Raw genomic sequence first — 23,593 nt, forward strand, 5'->3', positions numbered from 1 at the left:
ATTTAAAGAAATGTAATTGGGCAGTTCGAAGAAAAGCTTGAGAACAGCTGTAATTACAGCTGCAGATTTAGTCAAAATAGGGGGTTTTAAAGGCTCTTCATTCCCCTTTCGCATCTCTTTCCCTTACCCCAAGTAACCCAAATTTAGTTGTAAAAGTTTTGGTAAGCTCAGGATTCCCGAAACTGGAGTGCCATGTGTTTAACTGCATGCAGATGTGATGATTATATATGACTCTTTATTAAGGTTCCTGGAAACTGTTTTGTTTTCCTACTGCTCTATGCACAGTTAAATGATTGTTGTCGGCTTGTTTCTGCATTGAATTTTGTAGATATATGAGTATTCCAAACACAGGTTAGTGATTTTTTATCAAGACCTAGGCATCTACTAAAAATACTTAGAGGAGTAAAAGGTTTTCAATCCAAATTTAAGCTAATGTTGACATTATTACAAGTTGACATTATTACAAGTTGGCCTGAAAAACCTTATGTCTGTGTTTTAAAAAAATATTTCTTCAAATTTTACTGTAATAGGAAATCGCCTTTCACCTTGTCTGAGAACAGATTTGGTAAATTTCTTAATTTTCAGAGCAAGTTCTATTAGTGAGTCAGAAGTAAAATACATATCCATGTTAATGTTTCCCTCATTCTTCCCACCTATAGTTTTATGATCTAGGGATGTCGTTGTTATTCTGAGGTCTGGTTTTTAATTCATCAGTTGAGAAATGGATATAAGGGTTATGAAGAACTGTAACTAAGAGCACGGCTTAGGGCCAGTCTCCCTGTCCCAATTAACTACTATCTCTTTTGCCGATGGTAGTTATGCTGAATATCGAACATGAGCTATAGCAACATAACTTAGATTCTAACCTAATTTTATACTGTTATCTTCTCAGAAATTGTAGTGATTTACTGTTGAATCACACGTAGGGAATTAAAAGAGTCTTCTGCCAAAGCTAACAATTTAACACTTAAGGTAGAAAGGCAGCTGAAACATGCCTACATGCGCATAGCACCACATTCAACGGGGTAAGTATACAAAGATGTATAGTTCTTACCTTCAAGTACAGTAGATAGGAAAGGTGCAGATATGTGCATTAAAATAATAAATCAACTTTTAGAGGGTAAAGAAACTTGGATTTAAATCCTCAGGCTCAGGAACTCTTTAGAACTTAGAAATTCCAAAGATCTAGAGCAACTTTCTTATTATTGCACATGAGGAAACAGATTTAGAGAAGTCAAGTGAATTACATTGTCATTGATTAAATGGGAGGTTTATAGGACATCCTAAATATGAACTCAGTAGTGACAATAGTTAGCAAGTTAATGTTGCTTTTATTATCTTAGCGTCAGCTAATGCTGATTGATTCTTCATTGTAGGTACTTCTGTAGAGAAGCTGCTAATTCTTTTCTCATATAAGTCTAGTGGATATATCAGCAGAATGTGGACTTACATTGTAGGTTGTTTTTAGAGAGGGTAGCTTTGAACAAAAGCCATTTCAGAGAATACTGGTGAATTCAAGTGAATAGTAAAACATTCATTAAGGCAGAATGAGGAAACTATATTTACAAAACTGCATAACTTTTAAAACATAGTTTGGCTTGAACGTATGAGGGCAGATAGCAGGTGAAATTTGAGATGAAGTATAATTTTGTTGATGAAGGTACAACTAATTCTGTGAGGATAAAGGAAGAAACTTAACAGAAAGAAGCTCTTAGGAAGGAAGATAAAACTTTGAGACTTTAATAAGATAGGAAAAATGAAATGTGAAAAGCAATTCAGTTTTATTTAGAGATTAGCCATACATTTATCTCATTATTAAAACTTGTTGTCACTGTCTTCTTTCACTTTCTTGCTTCCCTTATGGTTTCTCTCCGAGAGAGGCTCTAGTGTGGTGTGATATAGTGCAGTGCCGTTCTGGCTTTGTCACTTATAGCCAGCGTGGTATTGTACTAAAAGTTTGTTTATTAAGACATATTAAAGTGAATAATTTTTAATTAGTTAATCAGACTTTTGAGATTCAGGTACTTCATAAAAAATGAGACTATGTCTTTGATGTGAATAATCAAACGAAATCACGTGAAGTTGTTTTAAAAACTGAAGACTTCACAAAGGTAAATAATATTGTTTTATACTATAACTATAGATTCAATCTAGCATGACAAATATTTGTGTATCCAATATGTCAGAATTAAGGTTGTAGAGTTTTGAATTAAGGAAGATATAGTCCTTGCCTTTAATTAAGATACTTTCTGTCTAATTTGGGAAAGTAGGAAATATATAATTCAGATGTCTACAATATGTGACAGAATATGAAAAGGATAATGAGATATTAAGCTGAACTAAATTTTGGCTTAAGTTAAAGAGCTACTCACCTGAATCTGCTCTAGGTCCATGAGACTCAGTATGCCACAAGTGACAAAGTGAGCATTTTGATCTTTTCATGTATATATATCTCTTCCGCTTTTTGAGCTTTTAGGTAAGAGTAGCCGGATTTTAACGTGGGTTGCCATGTGATAAAGATCTAAATAGATGCAGATAGGAGCTTGTTAATTTTTAGATGTACAGATATGAGTCAGTAGCTGAGTCAAAATGTCACAAACAACATACAATTTTTAGTCTTGTTGAGTCTTATCAATGGGATAGGTTCCGATTTTAACATCTGGGTTGGATACTTTGACAGGGGCATAGGGGATTAAAAGGGGACTTTAGGAACATCTATTCCAACCCCCTTGAAAGATGCCTTTTACAGGGTACCAGAATTAGCTTGACTGTTTCTCATACTGAGGAATCTTTCTGTTATGTGATGTAGTACACTTTCTTATGGGCTCTTGTGTTTGGCGTTCTTTGTTTTTGTCGGCCCCAAATGACCTCCCTCTCCATCTGTTGTTGTGTATTCTTTACATTTTGTTGGACATGTTACAGGCTTGACTGAAGAGAGAACCTATTGATGGAGCAGCCAGGAGTAGAAAGAGGAGAATGATAGGTTCAGGAAGCAGGACAAAAAAGAAATAATGAGAACAGTAATAGCTAATACTTATTAGCACTGAAGTCCCAGATGCTGTCCTAAATGCTTTTCTTATATTATCTCACAACAACCTATGGTATTCATCTTTTAATATTGAAATTAATTAAGAGAAATATTAATTTAACATTGTGATAACTTAATGGTGTTTACCCTTGTTACAGATGAGGGAACTGAGCTATAATGCTTTGCACAGTGGAAGGCAGGGTCCATTCTTTTGGTTCTAGTGACCAAACCCTTAATGCTACCACATATTGCTTCTTAAAGATAACTTGGAGGCCCCTCTGGGAAAAATTCTCTGCCTTTCCTTCTCTAAGTGTGATAGCCATTAGAGATAAAAGATGAATATTTTAAGGCTGGTAACTTGAGTCCTGTGGTGGTGGTGGTGGTGGTGGTGGTGGTGGTGGAGGAGGTGAAATATAGAATTTATTCACATTTTAAGATTGAATGATGGTATTAGAAAGGAGGGAACCTGAATATAATCTACTGTCCAAATCAGGGGGAGGGGAATTTTGGTGAGGCTCTTGTAAGGACTAGATTTTATGATGCTATATAAGCCTGAAAGCTTGGTATAGGAAGTTTAGTAAGGGCTTGTTATGATCACTAGTTTATATAGATCAGCACTGTACAATAGAAAAATAATGCAAACCATGCATGTAATTTAAAAATTTCTGGGTAGTCACATTAAATAAGGTAAAAAGAAACAGGTTAAATTTTTAAATTTTTATTTAACCTATCAAAATATTATTTAAACTAGTAATTAATTAAAAAAATTAATGAAATATTTTACATTTGTTTACTCCTACTAAGTCTTTGAAATCAGTGTGTATTTTACACTTAGAGCATTTCTCAGTTTAAACTAGCCATGTTTCACATGCTTAGTGTCCACTTTTGGCTACTGACCACCTTTAATAGACAGTGCATTTTTATACTATTAAAAGATAGGTTCTTTAAAAATTTCTGATTGAATTACAACTAGATGGCTTATTCTCGGTGGAGGAGTGGAGGGCAGTCTGGGGCCGAAAGACATCACTGTTCAGTTGTATTCAGATTCAGAGAATCTGCTCAGGAGGGGAAACATGTTTTTTATACTTAGTAAGAAGGGGTGAGAAAAGATTTACCAAATGTTTAGGCTTCCTGTCCTTTGAAGTACTGTGAATGTTATACAGTTAGAGGGACTTCTAGGAGATTCCAGATAATTTCTTTGGTCATTTAAGTTCTGGGCTCTGGTTTTGTAAAGAGAACATAGTGCTTTTTCTGTAGACAGAGCTCTGGAAGAGAAACACACACTTCGTACTCTTGAAACGTGGTCTTTGTTCGTTCAGGAACTCTGTGTCTCTGTCTGGAATGCTTTACAACCTCACAGATTTCATTGATTTGCTTTTATGGGATTTAATATGTTTAAGGTTACATCATTCCTCAGGTAGGGGTTTCTAAAATCTGCTTTTTCCTTAAAAAAAAAAAGAAAAGAAAAAAGAAAAACCCCAACTAAATAAACATCACATGAAAAAATGACTAAATCTTTTCTGACTATGGAAGTGTAATGTGCGTTCTTTGTAAAAATTTGGATAGTGGAGATACCTACTCTTACGTGTTTAATGAACAGATCTCCAGTAGAAGGAGGTGTTCAATCTTTGGCTTCCTCCTGCAGTACTGGGGTTCCTCGGGCAGTAGTACTCCAGTGAATCAGACTCTCTGTATGGGACAGGTAGTGAAGATTTTATTTCCTTTAAGGAGACAGTGAACAAATGAGAGGTATGTGTTCTTTCTGGCTGAGTTATGTATGTATATTGTTTTGTATTATGTGTCATATTTTATTTGGCTAAGAGCCTAATTTTAATGCATTTCATTAAAAATCTTCTTAGAGAGTTATCTGTAAAACTATAAGATTTATAAAACTAAGTAAGAACTATGAAGCTTGCATTAACTTGTTGAGAGATACTGGGTTAAAATACATGTCCTGCTCTGTATAGTTTAACAGAGTAGAATGCACTTTTATCATTAGTAATTTTCGTTTTCTGAATTTGTAGTTTTAATGGTATGCTGATGTTATCAGTATATAAATCTTTTTTTGCCATGACTGTGTTTTACTTGTTGTAAATGAATGTAGTTGTGGTTCGGTTGGGGGTAAGGGAGGTTTGTGCAAACCAATGCTTATCATTTCTGGGATGGTTTATGGGAAGAAGCAAGCTAGAAATATACTTGGAAGAAAGAAAACAGTAGCCACCGGGGAGCAATCTGAGATGAGGGGGAAAACAGATATTTTGAGAAAAGTTACAGTTTTAAAAAATAAAATCTTAATCAGTAGGAACATAATCAAATTTTATGAAATTTGAGTAGGAAACATCATGTTAGAGAACTCTGAATTTCATATTTATTATGTTCATATTTTGTGTGGATGAAATATGGAAGTCTTAGTTATTTTGAATTGACCCTCCTGTGGCTTCTTAGACTCTTAACTAAGGATCATAGTCCTTATCTGTGGAGAGTCCCAAGACTGAGTTTGACAGGTTAATGAACTCTAATGTCATTCAGTGTTAGATGTTTAACTTTAGACTAGATTTTATTAACCTGTCTGTTCATATTTTCTGCTGGAAGGTTAACAGCTATAATGACCCTTGTCACGGGTTATTAGTAATATGTAATTCTAAAGTGCTGTGAAAACATTAAATGCTCATTAATATTAAGTATTATATTTATTAGAACATTCCTTAACACAAAGTAGTTCATTCATTAACCCATACTTAATTTTGGTTATTATAATTACCTGTCCTCTGTCATCCATCATAGTCCTATGCCTGTCCTTCTTTAATTCTTAGACTTATAGGAACACTTGTGAGAGTGTACTTTAGGTCATGATTGACCTGGAGATGACTCAGGAAAATTCTTGTAAAGGGTGGTTATGACTGTGGAATGGTTTTGTAGCAGCTGTTGTTGCCCAGCTGCTTCAGAAAGATAGAGTGGGTTAGAGTAAAGAGTTCAGGTTTTGGAGTTATTTGGTTTCTCTTGAATCCTCTCTCTCTGCTCCTTAACTATCTCCGGGTAAGTTACTTGCCCAGGCAAGTTATTAAACCTTAGTTTCCTTAGCTGCAATTTGGAAATGATAGCAACTACCTCAGGATTGTTAGGAGGACCCACACAAAATAATATCTCCACCATTAGAGATAATAGCAGTTTACTGTTGTTTTTTGTTTTTTTAATAAAGACAATTTATTTTAGAGCAGTTTTAGGTTCACAGTTCTCAGGTCCTCCACTGAGAGGGAGGTATAGAGGTTTCCCATATACCCTTTGCCCTTATACACATAGCACCTCCATTATCAATATTCCCCACCAGAGTGGTACATTTGTTACAATTGATGAACCTATATTGACACATAATCAAAAGTCCGTAGTTTACCTTAGGATTCGCTGTTTATGTTGTACATTCTGTGGGTTTGGACAAATGTATAATGACATGTATTTATCATTAGAAAATCATAAAGAGTATATTCACTGCACCCCCCAAATACTCTGTGCCTTTTCATCCCTTCTCCCCAGCTTCCAGCCCTGGACATGTCCTCATCTTTTTACTGTCTCCATAGTTTTTCTTTTTCCAAAATGGCTCATCAGTTGGAATCATACACTATGTAGCCTTCTCAGATTGACTTCATTCACTTTAAGGTTCCCCCATGACTTTTCATGACTTGATAGCTCCTTCCTTGTTAGTACTGAATAATATTTTATTGTATGTATGTACCAAAGTTTACTTATCCATTCACCTACTAAAGGACATTTTGGTTACTTCCAAGTTTTGGCAGTTATGAATAAAGCTACTATAAACATCCATATGTAGGTTTTTGTGTGGGCGTTAGTTTTCAGCTAGCAGCTGCTTTTATTGAGCATTTATTTGTTTTAGCCAGACATGTACTATGTACTTTACATGCAAAATATCATTTAATTCTTATGTGTACCTAATAGATTATGCGAAATTTATAGCCCATAGCCCATATGTCCAATAACTGATTGTTATTACTGTTTTCTATGTGTTAGTTCCAAGCATGTAGTTTAAGTAGAAGCTGAGACTGTTAAGATGAGACTCAGAAGTGGGCATTCTCACCAGACCTCAAAGACTTATTGAGAAGTTGACAGTGGATTGAGGGTGAAGTATATATTAAGGTGTACTTTAAGAATAATCTGCATGGTAGTCACTTAGGAAGCTTGTTAAAATGTAGAGTTTTGGGTTCATCTTTAGAAACTCAGACTTTATGAATCAGAATCTCTGGTCATGGGGCTCAGATTCTGCATTTTTACAAGCTTAAAAAATAATTCTGGCTCACTATGAAGTCTGAAAATCATCTTTTTAAATTTATTCTTCCTGATGATTAAAAAATGATTCTAGTGATTTTTAAATAGTTGTGTTTCTTTGATATAATAAGCTTTCTATTTTATTGGTGATGGAGCTGGTAAATTTTTTCCATTAAAATTTTTCCGGATTACGAGGGTAGGAGGGTAGTGATATTTGTTCATTCATCCAGTGTTCAGTAAATACCACAATTGAGGTATATTTTAACTTTTTCATAAATATAGCATATTTTACTTTTATTATTCAAATAATAAAGTCTTTTTGAATAGAGTAGGAAAGTAAGGCAGATTGAGAACATACTATTATGAATATAGGTAAAGAGGTGAAGAGAGTGGTTTTCTGGTGCTAACTAGAAAGGAAAATATAACTATAAATAATTTACATAAATAATATGAATAATTAAAACCTGATGGAAATTTTCAAGGAGTTTTGGTGTGGGTCACTTTCTTAGTCATATTAGTTAAGGAAAGAGTCATATCAGGAATGCTCAGCATCTGTGTTTTTTGACAGTTGTGTTCCTTCCTAAGAATACTCTTCTTGTGGGTTTTGTCTGTGTTGGCTTCCTGGGGAGTCTTACTCCAAATCCAGTTTGGGAAATCAGGTTTCATCCCTACAGTACTTCACATGGGCCTCAGCTTTCTTAGATTCTTCATGTAAAACCTTACCCAAAGGAACCAATGAGTTGGTTCAAGTCATAATTTTAAACTTAGGTCTTAAGAAGACTCCATTTCAGTGAGTCTTTGCATTGGTATTTTTAGCCCCCAAATCTTTCTGGCTCCAGCATCCACTTTAATAACTCTGTGGGTTAAGCAGCTCTATTTTTAATGTCTGTAGTTTTGTTCATTCTCAGAAACTAGGTCACCAGGCTTTGTCATTGTTAATGAAAAAAGTATTGTACACTTTATTTTTTAGGAGTATCCTTGGACTGAATGAAGCTAAAATGTTATAGACATTGTTGCTCTACTTTAAATACTCATAGGGTATAATTTTGCACATTTTAAACTCAGTCTGTTTGCCAGTACAATAATATTATTTATCTCTGGGAACTTTGGCTATATTCTGTTGTGCTATTTAGAATTTGCATGAATTATTAAAACTTTCTAGTAGGTCTTTTATTGACAACCTCTTGTCTGACCTCTTCTCTAAAAGTAGTCTAAAGCATTTTCAGAAGAATCATTTGGGTCTTCCTGGTACTGGAGATTTTGCTTCTGTTGTGACAGAAGCAGAGAGTGAACTTTTTTAGAAGTTAGGAGCAGTGAGGTATAAGAAGAGGAGAAAAATCAGACTAAATTTTATATCATGCCTGTTTCCTTGTGAAAAATAATCATAGCCGTATGTCCTTTTCTTTTCTGGGTTGGTGTTGGGGGGGGAGGTGGTGAAGGTGATGGTGAGGTGGTTGTAAGAAGAGTGTAGGGTGAATTAGGGAGGCATCAAGGAGAATGCGTCTCCTAACATGGGGTTCAGTTATTTCTCAAATATAGGTAGCAAAGTGGGTATTTTCAGAAATGTTTCTTTCTTAGGAGACCAGGTGCAGTATCAATGTGTTTATCTCTCACCCCAAAATGTTGAAAGTGTTGGCGTTACAGGTAATCTGAGATTTACTGCCTTTTCTGTCTGGTTCCTCTCTGTTTCAAGTGTGGGCCACAGACCCATAACAGTATTAATGTGATTATATTACTATTATAACTGTTGATTTTTTCTTTTTAAATCAGAGAAAAGCACACTGATTTTTTTCCCTTTATTCTTATAGCATTTTTATTTCCAGTAATTATACTTTCCTTCTGAATTATTTCAAAATGTTTCGGTATGGTATTGGTAAACACAGTATTATTTTTTGTGATTAAAAGCATAAGCTCTTAAACAAGGCTATCTGGGTTCAGTTCTCAGCTTTACCACTTACTAGTTGTGTGACCTGGGGTAAGTTATTTATTTATATGACTTCTGCCTCAGTTTTATCTATAAGACAGGGATTATAAAATTATCTACTTTATATACATGTTGAGGATTAAACTATTTTGTAAAGTATTAATTATTGTAATTTTTGTAAACTATTAATTATTCACTCACTAAAACAGTGTTTCAGTAAACTCTAATAGATTTTAAAAGTTAAAAAAATTAGTATTTTAAAACTTTAGAAAAATTTAATTTAGAAAGTTATTTTTAGGCTAGACTTTGCACATACACACACACAGTCACTCTCACACACCCTTTTCAAACTGTTATAGAACAGTGTTTTTCAAACTTAATAAATGTACATACAGGTTACTTGGGGATCTTGGTAACATATAAATTCTTACTAGCTTTGTAATAGCTTGAGATGCTGTCATTCTAACAAGCTCCACAGGTAATCTGGATGTAGCTAGTCTTTAGATAATACCTTGAGTATTAAAGTTATAGAATGTTTCACTAGTTGTTCTGAATCCCTCTGTCAGTACATTATAAACACTTGGGTGTTTTTTTGTTTTTGTTTTTTAAAAAACATGCCTGGGGTGTACCTCAGATCAGTTAATTCAGATCTCCGGCATTAGTGTTCTGGATGTTATCATCATTGTCATTTTTTTCTTTCATGTAAAAAAATATTCTGGGTTATTCCCATGTGTGAATAGCGTTAAGAGCTACTACTTTAGTGATACGAAGGAGAGTCAGTAAGCTAAGTAGCTCCATTTTATGTCTTCATTTACTGTTATCTTCTAACATTTTAAGCGTCTGTAGGGATGATGAAGCATAGCTGGTCAGAACTCTTTAACTGTGAGGCAGCTAATAATGTTGGCTTGAAGTTTCCTTCACACTGTACTGGACTAAAAAGTTTGACTCCTTGAACCCTTCTTCATGGCTTCTGTTTCCTATTGCTGTCATCATTTTTGTAATCTTTGGATTCTCCCTTATTTCTCAACAGCTTCCTGAAAGTATGGTAATTCAAACTCAATATAAAATTGCTTTAACAAAACTGAACGGTGGCAGAGGCAGCAGAATAAAGTTCCTTCCACTTCTGAAATTCAGCGATTTTTATTAAAGTGGAAAACTTGTATTTGTTTCAGATTTTTTATTGGCTTTTTCTTTATGTTTTTGGGGGCTAACGTGTATTTTCTACCATGATGCTTGTTTTAGTGCATTACTTTCTTGGGTTATATTCCCTCTTTTTTCTTTCTCAACTGTACTTCTTGCCTCTGTTTCCCTTCTTGTACATATTTTTGAGCAGAGGCAGTAAATATTTTCTCATGGACCATCGTGTTTTGGGAAACTAGTTTTCCAAATTGATCAAATCATGCTGAAATTTTATTCCACCTAACCATGATATATCAGTTACAATATGGACAGGGAAACACTCTACACTAGATATTTCTTGCAAGAAAACGTAATATAGGCAGTGGGTTATACAGGTGTCAGAGGCTGCAAAGGCAAAAGGGGAACACGGCAGTAACACAGAGATGATAATTGCAGAAAGCATCAGTCATCCAGAGGACTGGGGGAACAGAGAAGAGCTTAGAGTAGAGTTGGGGCTCAAAACTGCTGGAGGGGGTACTGTCTGGCTGTTGCTGGTACTTCTGAGAGTGCCACAAAAAACTTGTGGCTGTCACCAACTGCTACTGCTGAGGTGGAGGGCCTGTGCTGGGGCAATGCTGAGTGGAAAAAGCAAGTTTCTCCTTTTAGTGTTCTTATTGACAGTATGAGGAAGCTAGCTGGCAAAAGAGAAAAGTAGTTTCTAGAGTTCTATTTTCAGTATTACTGAGCTGAGTATTAAAGGGTGGATTTGTTGCTGAGACACTGTAGCTGAATAACGGGCACATATAGCTTCCTCCTCTTCTGGTTACAAGATGGCATAGGTTTTTGGTCTCTTAGTCTCTTTCTTAGCCACAGGGATCCCATAAGCTCTTAGCATCGAGGATTTAGAATGACAGGAGTTATTATTATTATTTTAAAATTACTTGTCTCGCTAATGTGATTTGGGGGCATGAGACAGGATTACATGCTTTAAGATAACTGTCATAGCCTTTCTTGGGATCTGAGATTTAATGACAACTCATTCCATTGACTCTCTAGGGGTTTCTGTTTTTCAAGATCCCTTATCCAAAATACAAAAATTGTAGGAGTAATGATAAACCAAAGGTTAAAAATTGGCTGCTTATTGGCCAAACAGTGGCCTACAGTGGGAACTAGTCCTTGAACAGAAAATTATGCCTTCTTTCTCATTCTAATATTCTTCCTGAAGAGCTTCTCAAGTTTTAATATGTATGTGAATTATTTGGGGATCTTGTTAAAATGTAGATTCTGATTCAATATGTCACTGGTTAGGGCCTGAGATTCTGCATTTCTAAGAAGCTCCCAGTGGAGGCTGAAGCTACGGGTCTCTAGACCAAACTTTCTTCTCTCTTCACTGCTTTGGGAACCACTGGTCTAACTTGGATCCCTTGTTGGATCTGGTTTTAGGTGGTTGAATGGTGAGTGGATCATGAAATAAGAGTTTCTTGCAAGCCTACTTTCTAGAAATATTTTGAGCAATTTTAGTAGAGGTATTTATAGCTGTTTCTTTCCAGATGGGACTAGAAGGACAGTGCCTCCAGATAGGTTGACTTTTCTTCCATAATTTTGTTGCTGCTCTAGATGCAGAGGCATGCCTATCACTTGTAGTTTTCCCGGAACATCTGAGGCTTTTCAATAATTGTGTACATGTTTAAGGGAAACTGATGGGAGGTAGGATAGGAGGACAAATAGAAAATTCATGCATCAGATAGCTTGTGTTCATTAAAGCCATTATTCTTGATTAAATAGGGCTGTCTATGGATTTTAAAAATTTGGTTTGGATTTCATACTAAATGCATTTTCCCACTTTTGACACTTTGATAAACTTGTCATCAAAGCATAGGGTCTTGCCTTGAGCCAAATAAAAATGGTAGTCTATCTTAATTGAACTTTGCATACAGCCCAAATTTATGAAGTTAATTGCTCTTTACATTTGGATTTTACTTTGCTAAGGCATACCTGATCACATGAATAAAAAGGTAATGTTTTATTCAGTTGCCATCCTTCAAGATCCTCTCCCTGCCTCCCTCATCCTCACTGCCCCCAATTCCTGGATCTTTCCTTTTCTCTTTACAGACCTAGATTTTTAAGATACTAGGTTATTTGTTTTTGTCTGTTGGTGCTTTATGTTAATGTTACTCTTAAATTCAAGCTATAGGTAATATAATTCAGGTCACGGAATTGAAATAATTGGCCTCTTTATCAGTTGAGGTCAAAGAGTTAAAATGAAAGTTAAGGATTCAGGGGACCCTTATAAAAATGAGGGGTGACAAATTGCTCAATTTTAGGATCCTAAACAAAGCATTTTGATTGGCATAGAGAGACCCTTGCATGCACACAAACGTCCATATTTGAATATTTATAGAAGATAATCTGTCAAAATTACTGTTATTTTAATTTGCCAAGCTTGGCTGATTGCTGCAGTTGAATGTTAGTTGAATTCTAGATGAGGAACTGTAAATATGATCTGGTCTGGAACATACTTTTTGTCCTTGAAGCTGCTTGAATATTCCTCTCCTCTCCTCCCCTCCCCTCCTCCCCCCCCCCCCCCCCACCATGGGGCCTTTTTATATTAGCAGAACCTTAATGTTTTCCTTTTTAGGGAAGAAGGATTAAAGTAGGGTGATAACAGTAAATATAAAAAAAATTTTTTTTTTTTAGTTAACTATTTACATATAGTGCTCAGGAATTGTTTAAATAGTTTTAACTATTTGTCCAATCTTTGCTTCAAAAGAGCTTTCAGGGAAAGAGTTCAAACCTAGGGATATATGCCTCTTCAAGGCCTCAGTGGCCTTGAGGTTTTGTGTGAGATAAGTGTCATGTTAACAACAAAGAAAATGTATAGTTGTAGATAATTAATGTTACCCCTTTCTTTTGTCTCATTTTCAACAGTTGACAATTTTAGTGACCCAGATTCAAGCAGTAATATCTTGCATTGGAGATATGTGATTTCATCAGCTTCTTATGTTGTAGGGGAAGAAAGGTAAGCCATTTTCCACAATGTTTAAGTAACTTTGTAAATAAATCAATTTTTTCTCTTTTAAAAAGGTTAGAAAACCCTTTTCTCTTTAGATAGTGTTTTCTAACCCAGAAAACATTGTGTTATTTATTTATATCATATCTCTGTTCCTCAAAAGATTCCACTGAGTCTACATTATTTCAGCTCTAGAGATGATACGGTGACTTCTAAAAATCATATGACAGTTTTTTGGAGCAGGACTCTGTCTGCTAGGCCATCTTGTTCCTTTTACATAGTCATTCTCACCTGAATAGTTTATTTTTACATTATTATAATCACCTGACATGACTTGATAGTCTTAATATTTTTTGTTTGCTTTTTTTGCTTTTAATGTTTTCTTTCTGTCTTGTAAACTGACATAATTGGATCCATTTTGTTGGTTATTACTTTAGCTAGACACTGTGTCAAGTACTAAGTCTTGACAGTTTTACTTAGACACTGCCTTTGCTTTGGGATTTCAGGAATATGGAGTCTCAGGAATATATTTTATATTCAGCAAATTAAGAGTGAAACTTTCAGAGCATTCTTTTCTATTTTTCACAAGCATCCATCTTCATTCTCATTTGACAGTCCTTTTTTGGGTAGATTTTCTTTTTTCTAGGAGTGTTTATATAATCTTTCACTTGTTACTGTGGTCTCTTTTCCCAATTCTTTTTGTGACCAGCCCTATTCTCATTTTCTGTATATCTCACTCTAATTCCTCATGATTGTCCTAGGAAAATTGTTTGTCCAACTCTGTAGTTATCCTCTGAATGAAGAGTAACATTATTAATAATTCCTTAAGATGTTATGCTTGCTCCTAATTTTGTAATGGTTCACCATCTGTTCACTGTATAAAGGGCTCAGAAATGTCTGTTTTACCTAATGCATCACCGATGTGGGAATAATAATAAAATAAAATTTACATGTATGTAAAATGAAGTTACTGCTAATGTGTTCCCTTGGGTTTGGCCATTCTGATATTCTTGCTATGTTTGGAGGCTTATTTCACAACATATTTTCAAATTTTTTAAGGTGAATTCGATATGTTCATCTTATTTAACCAGCTTGCTTTTAGTTAAGTATGTTAAAACTCAAGTTGAATAAAATTTAAGTCAGTAATATAAAAAGTAATGAGCTGTTTTACCAGTGTGATTTGGAAAAAAAAAATTAGCTGTATTTCTTGCTTATAAGAACAGCAGAGAGCACAGTTGACTGAGATTCTCTAAGTAAAGTTATTTTGATAAAGGCTAATTTCATGGCAATAGAAAATGTTGGGAATTGGCATCCAAGTCTTACCTTTCTACTGATTATTCTTTTCCCTCTGAGGAAGAATCTTAAAACTTAAAATTGTTTAGAAGACATTATAATGCTATTTTAGGAATAATAAATAGGCTTTATTTTTCTGCAGTTGAACAGTAAGGGTAACCAGTTCATTGCAGTACTTAGTGATAGATTTTTTTAAAAGCCCTATATGGAAATTTAATATTCAAGTGTTTATTTAGGAGATATTTTAGTTTGTAATAATGATGCAGTATCTAAATGATAACCTACAGTATTTATCTGTGTGTTTTGTTTCAGAAAGAAAGGATGAAGTGTATTGTTTAATAATTTGCATTTTGGTATTATTTATATGAAATATATAAATACCACTATGAATAATCACATTTTAGGTAATTTATGTGCCACTGAGACAAATTTAGATCTCCATTTGTTTCTTCTCTCCCTAATATGAGTGTTATAATATCACTGCGTTAGTTAAAAGGTAACATTTGAAAATGGTTTTTTTTTTTGGTTTCTGGTCTGGCATGTAAGGAGCTTAGAAGTCAGTGCTCTACCCTAACAACAAGCAAAAAACTGAACAGACTGAAAAATCAACAGCTCTTCTTAGATCCGTCAGAGAAGTGAGGTCACAAGGCAAACCGTGGCTCTCAAATCGGAGACAGACAAGCAAATATAGAGAATGGCAACTTACCTTAGCAGAGACGTCCAAGGGAACAGCTACTGGGTAGGAAAATCTAAAGTGTAGTTAACAAATTATGGGAGGTTCCCTGCGGATAAGGTGAGGTAAAAAACTCCGGGGGGGGGGGGGGCCAGTCATAGCGAACCCCCACACTTTCATGATTTTACTTCCAGGAGCTTCTACCAGGTCTTCACAGTGAATATCTCAGAAAAATCCCCTGGTGCTTCCTACAGTGGGAGAGAAAAGTAACCATTTTGAAATATGCCAAGGCATCTTGTTTTTCTTTAGATCTGCTATCAAGAGAAAGCATTTTACAGGAAGCATAATCTATTAGGGTGTTATCAGAGACTAACTGACCTGGAGGAGGGGAAATACTCAACTCTAACTTTCCACATGTGGGGGAGAGAAATATCCAATTCCAGCCCCCGGTAGCCATCTTGTTCCACCCAGGAGGGGAGCACAGGACTGAAAAGAACTTGTGAAGTTCACAGCTCTGTGGGCACAGGCCCACTGAAAGGCTAAGACCTAACCATAGCACTGTAGAATGCTTCTACTCCCCCCACACCTTACCACATTATTAAATTCCTATTTGTTGCAGTTCCATTTACCCAGTGCATCATGTCTGACTTCCAGCCAAAAAATTACAAGGCATACTAAAAAGCAAAACCACAGTTTAAAGAGACAGAGCGAGCATCAGAATCAGATTCAGATGTGGCAGGAATATTGGAGTTTTGAGACCAGGAATTTAGAATAACTATGCTTGATATACCAAGAGCACTAATGGAAAAAGTAGACAATGTGCCAGAACAGACAGATAATATAAGTAAAGAGAAAATCTAATAAAGGGTAAAAAAGAAGTGCTTGAGATAAAAAAAACACTGTAACAGAAATGAAGAGTAGCTTTGATGGGTTCATTATTAGATTGGATATATAGATGAGGAAAGAATATGTTTTAGCTTAAGGATATGTCAGTAGAAACTTCTAAAACTGAAGAGCAAAGAGAAAGAAGACTGAAAAAAAGAAAAATATCCAAAGATCGTAGGGCAGCTACTAAAGGTATAACATATGCATAATGAACATACCAGAGGGAGAAAAAGAAACAAAAGAATAATGACAGAGAATTTCCCAAAGTAATGTCAGACTCTAAACCACAGATCTAGGAGGTTCAGAGACTGCCAGGCAAGATACTGCAGAAAATCAAAGATACAGAAAATAATCTTAAAAGAAGACAAAGGAAGAAGAACCACCTTAGGTACAGAGGTCTTCTCTTCCGAAACTGTGCGAACAAGAAGCGAGTGGCGTGACAGATGAATGTAAACTTTAACTTGTTTTCTTACACATTTCCCAGAGTTTAGGAAATAATTTAGAATTCCCAGTGTATCATTTTATTTGACATTACGTAGCTCCTTATTGGATGCTTATTAACAACCTAACAATGTTGCACAGAGTAGAGAACAGTCTTTGCATGCGTAGTCTTCACCTGCAAGAAAAAGAGTAGGAGAAAATACAATAAAAACTGAACTGCGAAAACACTGAGTGCAGACAAGCTTTTGCTGAGAAAATGGATATGGATTTATGTGTGAATGTTAGGGACATATGGATATGTTGATTATGGCCATGTTTAATATTTTTGTTGTAAAGCAAAGGATTTGCAGAGTTAGATTAAATGCATTATGGGTATGACTGAGATCAAAATAGCTGTTTCTTCAAGGTTTTTTTGTTTTTGTTTTTTGGTGTGGTTTGTTTGTTTTGGTTTGGTTTGATTTGGTTTTGGTATTGTGTTTGTTTTAAAAGAAGCCAGATATTTTAGTATAAAACTGGGTAATAATGTTAACTACTTTTTTCTTAATAATTTAATGTTAAGAACAATTAGAATTCTGTGATTGTACATTTACAAGGTATCATTTGGATGAGTCATTCATGAAGTAATATAATTCATATGTTTTCTCCTTTTTTATTGTGGTAAAATATAACAAAATTTACCATTTAACCATTTAAAGTGTATAATTCAGTAGTGTTAAGTACATTCACATTGTTGTGCAACCATCACCATTATTCATCTCCAGAACTTTTTCATCATTCTGAACAAAACTCTGTACCTATTAAACATTAATTCCCCATTCTTCCTGCCAACCAGCCCCTGTAACATGGGGTTGATATCCAAAAAATATAAATAGCTCATACAACTCAACATCAAAAAATCAAACAACCCTATAAAAAATGGGCAGGTGATCTGAATAGATATTTTTCCAAAGAAGACATACAGTTGGCCAACAGACACATGAAAAGGTGGCCAACAGACACATGAAAAGGTGCCCAACATTGTTAATTATCAGAGAAATGCAAATGAAAACCTCAGTGAGATATCACCTCAAACCTGTCAGAATGGCTGTCATCAAAAAGAACGCAAATAAACATGGGTGAGGATGTGGAGAAAAGGGAACCCTCGTACATTGTTGGTGGGAATGTAAATTGGTGCAGCCACCGTGGAAAAGAGTATGGAGGGTTCTCAAAAAACTAAAAATAGAACTGGCATAAGACCCAGCAATTCCACTCCTGGGTAAATATCTGAAAAAAACAAAAACACTAATTTGAAAAGATACATGCACTGCAGTGTTCATAGCAGCATTATTTACAGTTGCTAAGACAAGGAAGCAGCCTAAATGTCCATCAACAGAAGAATGGCTAAAGAAGATATGGTATAAGCGCACGTGTACGTGCACACACACACTGGAATGCTATTCAGCCATAAAAAAGAATGAAATTTTGTCATTTGCAACAACATGGGTGGAGTTGGAGGATATTATGGTAAGTGAAATAAATCAGACAAATACTGAATGTTATCACTTATATGTGGAATCTGAAAAAATAAAACAAACTAGTGAGTATAACAAAAAGAAACAGATTCACAGATATAGAGAGCAAACTAATGGTTACTAGGGGGAGAGAGATGGTGTGGGGGGGACAATATAGGGTCTAGGGAATTGAGGTACAGACTACTGTGTATAAAATAAATAGGCTATAAGGATATGCTGAACAGCACAGGGAATATAGCTGATATTTTATAATGACTATGAATGGAATATAACCTTTAAAATTGTGAATCAGTTTGTTATACACCTGAAACTTACATAGTATTGTACGTCAACTAAACAGCAGTAAAAAAATTAAAATAATGAAAAACACACACAAAAAAATTAACTCCGCATTCTCCCTGACACCCAGGCCCTTTAACCACTATTCTGTCTCTGAATTTGACTTTTCTAGATTCCTTATGTGAGTTGAATAAATATTGGGGATATAAAGAGTAATAAAACCATGATACTATTTTTGAAGAACTTACAATCTAATAAGAATAATAGAGTGTAAAGACAACAACCTGTTAGCATATACTTTTTGAAGATGAAGAGATGTTCACAATCTGATCCAAACGAGCATCCTGTCACGCTAAGATTTTTGCATGTCATCCTAACCAGTTAAGACGCAAAATGCATGGCCATAATCAACAAGCATATTCCATTCATGCATTTGTATTTAACGTATACATTTAACATTCAAGCCTAAACTTTGGAGTGATCATACTAAAATGGAAGTTGGATCATGACAGTCTCCCAAAACAGTCTCCTCCAAAAACAACATCCTTAGAATGACTTACATTCTTTGGTCCAAACTCCTATCTGAACTCTGACTTAATCTCCTATCTCCACCTCCACCTTGAGTTGGATAATTTTTTTGTTGTGGGTATATTTCTTATGCGTGTAAACTGGCTTAAGTGTAAGTGAGTAAAATGCAGAAGGGTGAACTCTATATGTGTCTCAGGGTTCTTTCCAGGCTTATGATTCTAGTTTAATCCCTGTAGTACCTGGATTCGAGATGAAAGAGAGCAGAATAAGCATGTCTAGAGGTTTCTCAACAGATCTATTTCATAATAATTTAAAAGGCCAAAATTTGATTGGAATAAAAACATTTTGGTGTGTTTTGATGTTTCAGTGGTATTTTTCCCTCTCTCGGAGTATTTTTTCTGGAAAAGCAAAATTAATCTTTTGTGAATTCAGTCATAATTTTGCAGTTTAGTTGGATTTTTAAGGTATTTCTGGGTGTGCCAGCTGGACCTTTTGGATACTACTCTCTTTTTTCACTGAAATGTTAGAAAGACCAAAGGAAGACATACAACCAGCTGTTAGATTCATGTTTCCTTTGGATGATGTTTTGAAGTTCAAAAAAGGAACTTTGAAAATTTTAAACACAGCTGAGCCGAGTTTCCAGGAGATAACACTGTCATATTTTTGTTCTCCATATTTATTTCTTTGGCTCCCAGTAGAGAGTGTGAATTCTGGGTGGTGAAGACTATAGGGTCATTACTCAGTAGGGTAAAAAAAATGAAAAAACTAATTTCAAAGTTAAAATTTAACTGCTTCCCTGAAGGTGCAGTGGTTCAGAATCCACCTGCCAATGCAGGGGACATGGGTTCAATCCCTGGTCCGGGAAGATCCCACATGCTGTGGAGCAGCTAAACCTGTGCACCACAACTACTGAGCCTGTGCTCTAGAGCCCGTGAGCCACAGCTACTGAGCCCATGTGCTGCAACTACTGAAGCCCGTGCTCCACAGCAAGAGAAGCCATGGCAGTGAGAAACCCACGCACTGCAATGAAGAGTAGCCCCCCCCCCCATCACAACTAGAGAAAGCCCACTTGCAACAACGGAGACCCAACACAGCCAATAAATAAATAAATAAATAAATAAATAAATTTTTAAAAAACAAACAAAAACAAAGTGAAAACTTAAAAAAAAAGAATTGTAAAAGTGAGGAAGGATGAATGAACAGGAATATGAAAGTCTACTATGTACCACACACTCCACTAAACACTGGAAATAAAGCAAGAAATAAAATAGAATCAGTACCTACACTCGTGGAACTTAGATTGCCTGGAATGGTGAGTAGAACATAATAGGCTCTTAAAAATAATTTGAATAAATGAATGTCTGTATTGTGGAGAAGAATTTGGGGGGTAAGGGGCATTTTAGTGAAGAAGTGGGGAGTTCATTGTATTTGGGATATTTCATTTAAAAAGTGGAAACAAATAAAATATCTATTAATGGCGAAGATAATTTAGTTATGGTAATACATAGAATGTACTAAACTGGAGCCCTTAAAAATAATGACGCACATAGAAGTATGTTGGCTAACATAAAAGATGTTCTTTACCTAATGTCAAATTAAACAAAGTAGGCTATAGAATAGGATGTATGGAATAATTACTTTAAGATTATTTACATTTGTGTAAAATGTCTTGCGAGATGGTGGAGAAATGGTAATAATGAATTATTCTTTCTAAGAGGTAAGTTTCCTGTGATCTTTCCTTTATCCTTTATGTATTTCTGTCTTTTGTTTTGCAGTGACTATGTGCCACTATTTAAAAATAAGCTAACTTTAAATGTTTGGGGATGAATTGATTTTTTTTTTTTTTTTTAAACTTAATATCTGTATCAGTAAACATAGTTTCTGGTGGATGGTCCGTTTTCCTGTAAATGTAAAAATGTATCTACAGTAGGGAATTCTGCATTTTGTTTCTGGAAGAATATAATTAACCAGAGGGAAATGATTACCTTTAACATTTAACATTTACTTTTAATACTCAGAAGGTATAGTTTTAAAATGAACAATAATGTTTCTTTAATGTATCTAATGCTTGGAAACTATTTAATAGTAATTTTAATTTTGTTTTGTAGATATTTTGAGGAATGTCTACATAATTAGATGGTGGAATTCTTAAGGTGTTTTGTGTATTTGAAAACTTAGTTTGTATGTAGTTATTAATAGATATTATATTGAACTGCATTTTATATCTGAAGATTTGTTTTTGTCCTCTCCTTTGCTTAGTATGACTTCTGAGTTTCTTAATTTGGGAATCCTGATTATATCTGGTCAGTATTCTTAGGTTTTCAAAGTATAATCATGCAGATCATATTGTTACTTCATGACTGTTTTCTTAATTTCTTGCAATAACTTGTGTTTTTAATCAAGAGAAATTAATGGACTCATGAAAAATGTTCCATTCTGCATATAGATTGTTTGTAACAAACTCATTTTGTTAGAAATACTGTAGCAACTTTAGGTTTTTTTATCCTTTGGAGGATCATGTTGACTCTTGTTATTGGAGTTCCAAATGATATGCAGTTGAATTTGAAAACTTGTCTCAAGGTCTGTTTATCTTTTTAAAATGCTTTTTTTAAATGTTTAAATGATAATGTTAACCTTTAAAGGTTAACATCTGGGTTAACATTATTTAGGTATAAATGAAAATATTATTCCTCTTCAAAATAAGAGTTTTCGTCAGGCCACATAGTCCCCTGGACTGTGTGGTATGCTAAATTTAAAACAATTTTTCCCCCTAGATATTTAGCTATGTGCCGTAATTGTATAAAATCTTCACACACTGAGGATACAAAGCAAAGACATCAAACTATAAACTTTAGAAGGTGATTTTTTAGATCCTTTCCCCACCCCCTCTTTTTTCACTTTTTATTTCTGAAAAATAAGATGCCTATTCCAGTTCAGTAAATGTGGTAATATCAAATCCAGGTAGAGTGGTACCTTTTATCTTGTCTTCATTTTTTAAAGTGAGCTAGTTTATAGAATGGAGGATAAATCATTTTGTTAAATATTGACTCCCTTCTAGTATAAAAATATGAATCTTTTTAGCAGTAAGTCATTCTATTATAAATACTTCAAAATGTTGGAAAGTAACCTATTGGAAAAGGAATTATAGAAAAACGGAAGCAAAATGCCTAAATTAATACCATATACATGAATGAGAGAGAGCATTTATAATTGGTATTTTGTTATAAAAGATGTATTTGGGTAAAAACATTGTGTATGTTAGTCTAAATGAAATGAATGGCTTCTCATAAAACTTGTACTTTTCTTTATTGTACTCATTTATTATTCAGCAGTATTTATTGTGTTTGCAATATTATAGGCATTGTTCTAGATTCTGAGTGATACCAGTCAACAGAATAGAAATTATTGATCTCATGGAGCTTATACGCTTGTGAAGATAAAGAAACTAAACATATATGTATGTCAGATGGTGATAAATGTTCTAGAGAAAAGTGAGTACATCAAGTAAGGTAATAGGGAATGTTGGAGTGGGGAGTGTACCATTTGTATATAGAATGGTCAGGGAAGGTTTCTCTGAGAGGGTGACACTGAATTTGATGAGGGAAGAACTATGATGGATATTTGGGCAAGTGTCTTTCAGACAAGTTCAGAAGCCCTGTGTTGGGTACAGGCTCAGCATATTTAGAAACCTAAGAAATTAATTGTGTAATTATTTCTTTCATTTTTCCTTTCCGAGTAGATTCTAAGGTCCACTAAAACAGTGGGGAAAGACAGTCTCTGTCTGGCTCATCATTGTATCCTTGGTACTCAGTATATAGTGCCAAACACATGGTAGGCAGCAGGCCAGTTCTTGTATTCATTTGAGCATCAAGAGTTCATGTATTCATATAGGAAAGGGATGCCAAGATCAAATTTCTGAGCTATGCAGAAGTCGCATTAACTCTCTGATGGAAAAGGAAGCCATATCACCTTGGAAACTTGAAATGTAAAACAGTGAGTTCAATTTAGATATCATCATGGTCTTTATCATCATCTCCAGTATCATCAAACTGGATTATATCATCATCTCCAGTACCAAATGTGTCTGTTTCATTGATTTTAGCATCTTTCGGAAGCTTGCCATATGCCTTCAGACTTGTAGCTTTATCTGCGTTGTATTTTAAAATTACATCAGCTTTGTTATCCTGATAGTCTGGCAGACCAGCCAATAAAGTATCTGAGATATTTATTTAAGCCATTTCCTCAATTTTCCTTTGATATGGCATAGCCTCTTTACACATCGAAACACATTGCTTCTATTCATTCATTTCCCAACATTTTGATTACCTGAGCATACTCTCATTCATACCCTTTACACACTAATCTTTTTTGGATTCATTTTCTTTTTTTTTTTTTAATGTTTTTTTTTCATCTTTATTGGAATATAATTGCTTTACAATGCTGTGTTAGTTTATGCTGTACAACAGAGTGAATCAGCTGTATTTACAAGTATATCCCCATATCCCCTCCCTCTTGAGCCTCCTTCCCATTCTCCCTATCCCACCCCTCTAGGTCATCACCAAGCATCGAGTTGATCTCTCTGTGTTATGCAGCACTCTCACTGCATCCCACCTTCCCCCTCTCC

General features: G+C 34.9%; 1 protein-coding gene across 4 annotated transcripts in view; it reads left to right on the plus strand.

Annotated features, from left to right (window-relative positions):
- FUT8 (fucosyltransferase 8) overlaps positions 1–23,593 on the plus strand; it is a 315,036-nt gene that overhangs the window by 102,601 nt on the left and 188,842 nt on the right. For 3 of the 4 annotated variants that reach the window (XM_057731047.1, XM_057731050.1, XM_057731048.1), the window contains one exon: positions 13,278–13,368. The gene's annotated coding sequence lies outside the window, so the exon portion shown is untranslated. Of the gene's footprint in view, positions 1–13,277; positions 13,369–22,442; positions 22,461–23,593 lie in introns of those variants that run through there. The other variant, XM_057731049.1, reaches the window with a different exon arrangement.

Source organism: Hippopotamus amphibius, chromosome 4, assembly GCF_030028045.1.
Source record: "Hippopotamus amphibius kiboko isolate mHipAmp2 chromosome 4, mHipAmp2.hap2, whole genome shotgun sequence".
Classification (NCBI taxonomy): Eukaryota; Metazoa; Chordata; class Mammalia; order Artiodactyla; family Hippopotamidae; genus Hippopotamus; species Hippopotamus amphibius.